Genomic DNA, 10,346 nt, shown 5'->3' with positions numbered 1-10,346 from the left:
GAGTGGCATACTATGAGTCAGGGTTGGAGTCAATTCATGAATGAACACATCATTTCCAATTTAATTCAATGAAATTCTGTGAAATTCCATGATTTTTTTTTTCTTACCACATATCTGAGATTACATGTAGTGGTATATATTATCAATATTGAATATCACAAATAGGGCTGCAACTAACGATTATTTTCATTGTCGATTAATCTGTCGATTATTTTCTCGATTAATCGATTAGTTGTTTGGTCTATAAAATGTCAGAAAATGGTGAAAAATGTCGATCAGTGCCCAAGATGACGTCCTCAAATGTCTTGTTTTGTCCACAACCCAAAGATATTCAGTTTACTGTCATAGAGGAGTAACCAGAAGAAACCAGAAAATATTCACATTTAAGAAGCTGGAATCAGAGAATTTTGACTTATTTTTCTTAAAAAATTACTCAAACCGATTAATCCATTAGCAAAATAGTTGGCGATTAATTTAATAGTTGACAACTAATCGATTAATCATTGCAGCTCTAATCACAAAATGTTAAAGGTATATTTCAGGTGATATTTGATGCATAACGTAATTGTAAAACATACGTTAAGATTGAATGTATTTGATTTGTTTCACTGTCTTTTATTTGATTCATAATAGCAAGTCAAGACAACCTCTCGTGGAATTTAATGGAATCTAATGGAATTCAATTCTGTTTCCTTAGAGCTGGGTGACTCCAGATCACCAGAATTACAAGCAACCCATGGTAAGGAGTGCCAGGGTCTGAGCATTAGTGTCCTGAAAATATTCCTGTAACTATACAATGATCATGTAAGCTTAGAGCAAAGGCAAATATCAAACTATTTCAAAGACAGCTAAACAATTTCATTTTCCTGTCATATTTTGATTAGTGTTGTCAGAGAAAGACCTCAAAGGCAGAGCGACAGCGCAAACACATTGGTGGCACAGAGTTGAGCTTCAGGACAATGCATGCATGGGTTTTCTGCTCAAACTGCACTGAAACTGACACTGCCAAATCAACAAATCAACAACTGACCAAACTGACTGATTGTCTCGCTGGTTGAATGACTGGCTGATGGAAGTGGAGGATATTACATCAGGAAACATCAAGAGAGGACAATCACACAGCCGGGGCGATAGTGTGGGGCTCAAGGGGTGGTGAGAGGACATGTGGAGTGATCGATTGAGCCAAATTTAAAATTCCTTCATTTGCTTTCATGTTATTGTGCGATCACCTCATTGATAACAACACCAAGAGCTCTAACTGTCATCCTTTTACCAATCTTTGAAAATCAACAAGTCTCTTTAGGGCCTACATGGTTTTATTTGATGGTTGGGGGGAGGGTTGAAAAATATGTGATATGTTTGGCATATTTATTTATGCCTACTGGTGAAGCATGAGGTCACCATTAAGATACTCTGTTTTCCAGGAAGTAAGAGTAATGGGAGTTAATTTCATGGGGACTTTAAGCCAAATTAACATGCTGGACAAGTGACTGTTTTCCCGACACACTGTTGCCTACGAGTATAAGCACACCACAACTAATTATACGAATGATCACAAAGAGGAACATCCATTTTATTTTGCTGTATGTATACGAGATATTTGTGCATGAATAAAGTAAAACTGCAGACCTATAAGTGTCCCGAGGAGAGATGCTGTGTGTTGCAGTAGAATAAGAGTCTGGATGAGGTTAACAGGATGTGTTTATCAGCCCTGCCCGCAGCTTGAAGGGGTCAGCAGACACACAAAGAAGAATATTGTGAGTGGGAGAGAGATGAAGCACTGCCGCTGTAGTTGCATCTTGTGAAAGTGTGTGCATGTGCATGTGTGTATGCAACCCTAAACAATTTCCCTTTCCTGACAATCCTCCTCAATGTCCTCCTCTCTTTAATCATCTTCCTCTTTCTCTCTCGTTCCTCCTGTCCATCATTCTCTCCTACCTCTTGTTTCTCTCTCGCCTGCCTCCGGACTCAGCTTCGCTTCACAATCTCATTACTGTAGCTGGCCCACACAACATGGACTCAGTTACCTTTGACTGGCGCTCCTTCCTCCCTCCTTCGCTTTGTCTCGCTCTCCTCCTTTACCCTTACGCTATCCTTTCTCACCACCTCCCCCGCCGTCATTTATCCAATCTCATCTTCCTCATTCAATCTCTTCCTCCTCCTCCTCAGCCTCAGCCTATCTTATCTCATTTTTCTTTATCTGCCTTTAGCTCTTCCTCCCTATTTTCCTCTCTCCCCCCTCACATCCATCTGACCTTTACCAGTGTAATCATCAAAGTGATGCCATTTAAACATGGCTAATACAAATTTACAAACTGCTGCGCCATAAAAGGTTAAATAATGGCTTATAATACGATAATGGCGTGTCTGTGCACAAATCAATGATAATCAATTTTAGGCCAGCATTCAAACGTCTGCATCTGCCAATTCTCTCAGAGATAACTCTTTCTTCCAGAGCCTCCGATATGATGATTGACCTTTCAGAATAAACAGTGGATGCTCTCTTCCATTTTGGCAAATTAGCATCTAATTGGCAGGTAGGTGTGTATATGAATACCTATCTCACATGCTGTGGCAGATGCTCACACAGTAATTGTTCATTCCCACTGGTCTGCTCTACATGCATCTAGGCAACTGTGGTGGGTCGACGTTGTTGTGTTGACATGTTGGGCGAGTGGGGGAGAAAATGTCATAAAGCCTCATTTGAACCCTAATGACAGATCACAAGCAGGGAAAAGAGATGTGCTGTCACCTCGTCTGCCGTGCCTTCTCCCACCCCCACCCCTCTCCAGCTCCCCCTGTGGAATATATTCAGAGCGTCTCACTCTGTAACTCACTGCCCATGAAGGATTATGACAGCACCGAGGCGCCACTAACACAATTATAGATACGGGAGAAATGTGTGAGAGCGAGAGGGATGTGGAGGAATGACAGAATGTATAGAGAAAGAATCGGGGCCAACAGGAGGGGAAAGGTGGACGAACTGAAGAATGGAAAGTACAGAGACAGACCAAGCAGTGAAAAAGTGAAAGAAAGATATGGGGAAACAAAACAGACAAAGAGGCAGAGAAAGACAGAGTGAGAGAAAGAGAAGCAATTATTACAGTTGACATCAGCATCTACAGTTCAGCAAGGTCTTCTTCAGAGTGAAATCCATCAGACTCTTTCTTTCAAGCATGCAAAGACTCCCAAGATTCACGCCAGACAATGACAGATAGAGCTACTTAGGGCCTAATGAGGTCAAAGACAGTTCATGCGGTTTTTAATTACGTTTTAAGGCCTTGATCTCCAACAAGTATCTGTGATAAAAAGTGATATCTATATGTCATCACAGCTAAAGTACTTTCTCTGCTGCTGTGGATTATAAGATGATGTGAAAGAGAGCTCAGCGGCGCATTACAAATTCAATTTGAACGGTGTCAACAAAGATGACCGGGAGCAAATTCACCCACAACACATGAGGAGGGTTTAATTACAGAATATTATTAATTACAGAACACATTATTACCACACAATTGACATCACAAGACAGATAGACAGTGCAACATAATGGACGTTAAGAGCCACTGATCATACAACGTTAACATTTTGAGAAATCTGACAGGTCGGAAACATCTCATAAAAGTGATCTACCATTGATAAACATTGGAATACGAGTGCTTTCTTCACGCTGGTCTGTTTGAAACCTTTACCACAAGATTGTCAATGAACTGGAGCTGGAAAATAGCAAGATTTAAATAATTAACTGGTATATTAAGTGGTGTACTGATTAAGACGATGTGGGGCATAGCTGTTGAATGGACCATCCATTCATGCGTTCCATAAATAACTGTTACACAAACACTGAACGCCAGCTAACAGCAGATACTGCATATCATTGTAACTGTCACCTCATTTGCAAAGACAGACAAGTCTCTGGTGGAATGCCAGATCGGTCACACTCATTTTATGGCTCATTAATGCAATTATGCAGACTCTATGCGTTGATGAATAATGTGTGCTTGTGTCCGTGTACGTGTGTGCCTGTCTTATGGATAACGATGGCAATATAGGACAATAACTATGCATTTTGCTGCTACTTTCTTCCCCCACTGCCACTGATTCTATTGATAAAACCTCATCTATCGGCCACAGCAGTCAGTCCACCATAGATTCTGGAGTTTACAAAGGCTCTGCATGTAACGAGGACAAATAAAACCTCTGACCCTCTAGGCCCAGTGTTCAGTTCAACACCAACCAAGTGGCTCTTTCTTTCCTCTCTCCCACTGTTGACTCCGAGTCCGCTGTTTGTGTCACTGAGCAAGTGTCAACAGCCAAGATCAGGTCAAGGACAGGAGAGAGAGAGAGAGAGAGAGAGAGAGAGAGAGAGAGAGAGAGAGAGAGAGAGAGAGAGAGAGAGAGAGAGACTGAAAAGAGGAATAAAAAGGGGAGATAGACATGGGTGAAGAAAAAAAAGGGGTTTTGAAGGGATAATGAAAAGGAAAGGGCATGGGGGAGTCAAAGACACACACTCAAACACGCGCACACACACACACACACACACAGCCTCTGGGTCTGTGCTCTTCATCTATCCTATTAGTTAATGTGTCACTCTAACCCCACACAGGCAGTGACAGCACACCCCCCTCCTCTCACACACACACACACACATGCACACACACGCACACACACGCACACATGCAAAGCCCTGCCTGAACCAATAGTAACACTGTCTAACAAAGCTTCACCAGAGAAGACAGGTGGGAAAAGGATGTAGGGGAGGATAGGAAGTCAAACGGTTCATTGTCAAACACCAGTAGGAGAGTGAAATAATGGAGGAACTTATCATCACTGAGAGGATGAAAGAAAAGAGAGGGTTATTATTAAAGAAGGAGAGGGAGGCGGGATAAGAGGCAGATATGGTCAATCAAAAGACGAGATATAAAGAATAGACAGGACCAATAAAAAGGAGGAAAGGATGAGGAGATACAGAAGCGAAATGGCCTGTGCAGGTGGAAACAATTCCATTTGATTGATAACTGTGGTGAGTGAAATCTGCAATAACCTCATCAGTATGTTTCCTTCAACTTTCAGAGATTGAACGAGGCTGACAAACGTTAACCCGCTCATCATATTATGTGCCATCTGTCACCCAATCACTCCTGAGCCAACAGGGAGTGATGGGACGAGGTGAGGAGGGGAGAGGAGAGAGGAGAGAGGAAAGAGGCGGAGAGGAGAGGAGAGGAGAGGAGGAGAGGAGAGGAGGGCGAGGGCATTACAACCATTTCAGTTATTGAGAATGGCAGCTTCAGGCAGCAAGCTAATGAACTATTGGAAGAGAAAAAGCCACAGGCAGATGTGAGCTCATAATGTGGCTTTATGGGCATATGGGTGATACTGGAGCACAACCTGCGCTCTGATACACATATTAGCATAAGCCAATTTCCTGCCAAACGACACATAAGCACATGGGTGAGCAAACTTACAGTATGGATGTACAGAGAAACACACACAATCACAGCAGAGTCTTCAAAGCTCAATTCTCTGCTGCTATCTGGAACTTTAGTTGTGTTGCCAGTGTCAAGCGGGACTGGACTGGACCCTCGAAAGCATAATGCTGTTAGCCTCAAGATGTCACTGTCATTCATTTGCATGTACTTGCATCTTGAGTCCGAGGACCGAACGCAACCAATGAAAAACCTTGGAAGAAATACAGCTGGTATTGAGTTGTGATGCGATGCCTTCCTCCTTGAGTATATACAAAACAGATATATCTAAACATAGACACTCAGATGTTTGATTTGAACATCTCAGAAAGGGACCACTCCATGTCCAAGTAGTCCACCATTTGCTGTACTGCACAAGCACCCTTCTCCTTCACCCTGTGGCACCTGCCAGCACTCCCTGTATGCGCAGACCGAATTTAAAAATAAGAGGCATACACTGACCACTTCCAAGGTTTTGCATTGGTTGAAAGTGGAATCAAGTTACAGGTAAACGCAAAGGAACTACAGAGACATCTTGAGGCTGTTTGGTGAGGTCATTTAGCTGGACTCTCCTTGCCTGGGTTCAGTACAAACACCAGTCCACTGCTCTTGTCTTTCACTGACAGACCCAGAACAGAATTCTTCCGAAGGTGAAATACTACAGTGTCATTTCAACGGAGCCTACTATTGGGATTCTGAAATGAATGATAGTGATGTAAGGTAACTTCTGGCTCACATACAGTAACTCTGCAAAGTTTGAGAACTATTGGCATTACCATGATATGATTTCACGCTGTTCAGAGGATCGTACCTTGCAGCAATTTACTGACAGATGGAATGTCAACACCTTAATGACAAACTCAATGTCCAAACTGGAGCTTAATTACTGGCAAAAACCCACTGACCACTCACCACCATATATTAGCTTTGGCAGGGTCACTTGCACTACGGCATTCTCCCAAGTGAGTTTTCCTGTAGAAGTCCAGCTCTGAAACAGGTGGGGTTGCAGTGGAGAGTTTTTTTTTCCTGGTACACTAACTTGGGATCTGGATATTAACAGTCGGCCATGCAGGCATTAATGTATCCTACATTGCTGAAGTACTGTCCTCACACAACCCCAAAGACCCACTGAGATGTTGACATTAGATGCAAGAAATTGAGTTTATTTGACTCTGTAAATGGAAAACAGCAATAATCTAGTGTTGATGGGAAGTAATCGTGTATGACTTCCAATTTACTTGAAAATTATTTGGCCCAATACTTAAGCTTGCCTGAAATTGGCCTGCTGCGAGACTGGCTACAACAACTGCCAATTTCTCCGGCTTGTTTAAAGATAAAAGGAAGTAAATATTTTTAAAAACTCAACTGCTGACTCATTATTTCACTCGACTCTCTGAAAACTTTGCTTGTGTTTGAGCTTTTTGACTAAACTGGTCCTTCAGCGAGTGAGAAAAGGCCATTTCTCTGTCTTGCTTTGTACCACTGCATCTATCCTAGGATTACTGTGAAGAGGCAGCATGGCAGGCTATGAGACACACCTCTCTCTCTCTCTCTCTCTCTCTCACACACACACACACAGGCAGGGCTGAGTTGGGGGAGGCAAAATCAATGTTTCCCCTGAGGCCAATTCATAGCTAGATCGCCGGCGAAAACTGAGGAGCTGTAAATTGTTTCCTGTCTCTTTCTCCTCCTCTTAACCGCCACTTACACAGATCTGACAATGGCTCAACTCTGCCGAGAGGCAGGGCACCTTAGTCAAATAAGCTGTCACACACACACTCACAAACACAAACACACACACACAGACACACACACACAGACAAACACACTAGTGTGTCTCAAAAGATGCATCCCTATGGAGGATGCTATATGGCTCCTCTTCTTTATCTATTAAACCAAAACACCACCAGTAATCTTTAATAATCACTTGTTCTCATTTATCCCCAAATACAACAGCAGCAGCAGTAAATGTGTTTGAGTACATGGGCGATGGGAGCGATGGGAACAATTATGGAGATGTCACCTAAAAAAGAGAGATTAAAAAACTGTAGCAAAGGCGCCGGTATATGAACCTGTCAAGTCAAAACGCAGCTTCCACAGATTTTTACTATTTGTTTTAGGGATATTCTGTATGTGTGACATGCAGTTGAAAGAGAGACGCGGAGATTTAGCCTTGGCGTTGGTGCGCACGAGCCACCAGCCCTCTCCAAAACATCAATTCACAGAACAACAGAATAAACTCGGAGTCTCTCCACATGCAACCAAAGCCTTCATAAATTTCAACATAATTGCTTGAAAAGGACAAAACACTGTGGTATAAATGGACACGTTGGAAGACGCTTTGAATTGCCTGTGTCCGCCTGTGGCGCGCAATTAGCTGGCGAAGGTAGACATTAAACAGGTGAAATGGGCGAACTGGGACCAATTCCCGCTCCAGTCACACACCCACGGTCGGCCAGATCGATCAAATCACTTAAAATCCGGCTATCTGGACGAATAATCACATATTACAATGTATTCACCTGTCGCATTTTTCCCAAAACAATTAAATTTACGATCTGACACTTTCTAAAAAAAATAAATAAAAAGAACTGTGGAGTCCTATAATTAATTTTGAAAGGGATATGACAACTATAAAAATAGATAATCCTAACATATAGGAATATTATATGAGTATTAGCCTATTAGTAATAAAATGGGAGATAAAATACCATTAAGTGCGACGAGGTTTTCATAAACTCACTCTTGAGTCCCAGAGGCGCACCATAAATCTTCATAGTAATATTATAGGGCGATTAAAGTGTTTTTTTCCGTAAGCAGTCTTGTAAAATCGCAGGCTATTAGACCCTCATGTGTGTCACAACTGTTGCTCAATCAGCGCAACCTGTTCAATGAATCCATGTTTCCTCAATTTCCTACCGCTGAATTTACACCGTCTAACATGTGGAAACAACCATACTGACCATTTAAAAGAATCAAACAGAAACTTACATGTTTAAGTTCTTGCATGCGGTCTTTCATGGTTCCCTATAGTTGTTAATACTCTTCTCCGACAGTTCCCGTTGTGTCTTTCTCTGAATCTGTTGTATTGTTCCTGTGGAAGAGGCGGGGTGGAGACGGAGTGTCCAACCGAGGCAGCGATGTGCGTCTACGGGCGAGAAACGCTGATTTTTTTCTCCCTCCGTCTGGATGATGGGATGGTGGGACCACTGACCCGGGTGACGCGCATAAAAGGTGAGGCGAGGCCTTTCGCTATTAACCCATTAGACACCTTCAAGTTCCCAGCCAATCCTCACTAATTGGTATTTTACATATGTGCTTATTCTCCAGGTTGTGTCTGTTCAGGTGATGTCAATCTAGTAGCCAGTACGTTTCCCGAAAGTGATCATCTTTAATATGGCTGACTGAATTTTATCGGATTTGTTTATCGATTGAGCAGGTTCTGAGATAACGCCCAGATGAGCTGTGATGGTTTGGATCTGTGCTTTGGTTTGTGCAAAGTGCACAGCGACCTCTGCAGGACACGCGTGGTGTGGCTTGGTATAGAAACAGCAAGGTGATCTATCAATGGCACGAGATGATCTTGAAATCTTATACAAGTATTTTTATTTATCCAGTGTGTCAACTGAGCATGCGTGCGCTTTTCCAGCCTGGCTCTGCTTCATATTCCCAGTTTCACACTTTCACAGCTGGGAGCTTCCCAGTGCAACCAGTCGTCTACTGGTCTACTCAACTGGAGGGTTTAGTGCCTGGATCAAGGGCACATCAGCAGTGGATGTTTAGGGAGGGGAGAGCAAGTTATACACTTTCACCACACACATTTTCCCATTTTCCCAGCCGTCAACAAACCTGTTTCTGTAGCTTCTAGGCTTACAGCTGCCGCTCAGATCTAATGGAGATTACCTTATTATCACTTTATGATATGACTTTACTAGTGTTATGGATTGTGTTATGTTCTATTCTTCTGGTGAGAATAATTCTATCTGAAGCACCATACACACACTAAAGAAGAGTCAAATGTTCTCCCATTCAAACAAGTGTTTACATGAAAAACACTTAACGTCTGTTTTTCAGACGTTCAGACATCCCTCCCCACACACACACACTTTTTTACTTCATTTTCCCCTTGTGTATATGTGTGTGCTTGTGCCTTTTTAACGCATTTATTAACTGCCAGTTTGTTTAGTACTGTCAAACATCCAAAATGCACCTAATGGGCCTCACTGACACCAACACCTGTACACACTGTCCTACCATAACAGATAACCACCCCCATGCACTCTGGAACTGCCCCCCAGTCAGACAGTTTTGGTTGGAGGTCATGAGAGAGCTGTCCAAGATCCTCAACCTCAGCATCCCACTATCCCCCACCATAGCCCTGCTTGGTGACCTCTCCTCCTTATCAGCCCCAAAACATCTGCAAACATTCATCCGCATCTCTACAACAGTGGCCAAAAAAATCATTTTGCTTAATTGGAAAGACCGAACAAAATTATCAATAAAACACTGGTACAACTTACTAACTGAACACTCAAATTTGGAGAAACTTACATTTACCATGAAAGATAATATCAACTATTACAACAACATCTGGTCCCCATTCTTGCAATTTATCCAGAGCTGATCCCTCCATTATTTTTTTATTTATTTATCTATTTTCTTTTCTTTCCCCTCAACAAATTCAATATCCTTCAACATGCCTGCTCAATACCCCTTATTACAATGACACCCCCTGTCCGTTGTCCTGTCTTGTCTTAGGTTGTTTGCTTTGTAACTGCCCCTTATTGCATACAGTTCTGTAATTGTCAAACTACCATGTCCCATACTGTCCTGTACTTGTTTAATGTTTGTTTAATGTGTGCATAAATAAAAAAAAATAGT

This window comes from Centroberyx affinis, unplaced genomic scaffold, assembly GCF_046629955.1.
Source record: "Centroberyx affinis isolate AG114_WGS23_722 - 3 ecotype Tasmania unplaced genomic scaffold, CSIRO-AGI_Caff_v1 ptg000076l_1, whole genome shotgun sequence".
In the NCBI taxonomy this organism is placed as follows: domain Eukaryota; kingdom Metazoa; phylum Chordata; class Actinopteri; order Beryciformes; family Berycidae; genus Centroberyx; species Centroberyx affinis.
Note: the sequence above shows the minus strand (reverse complement) of the source record.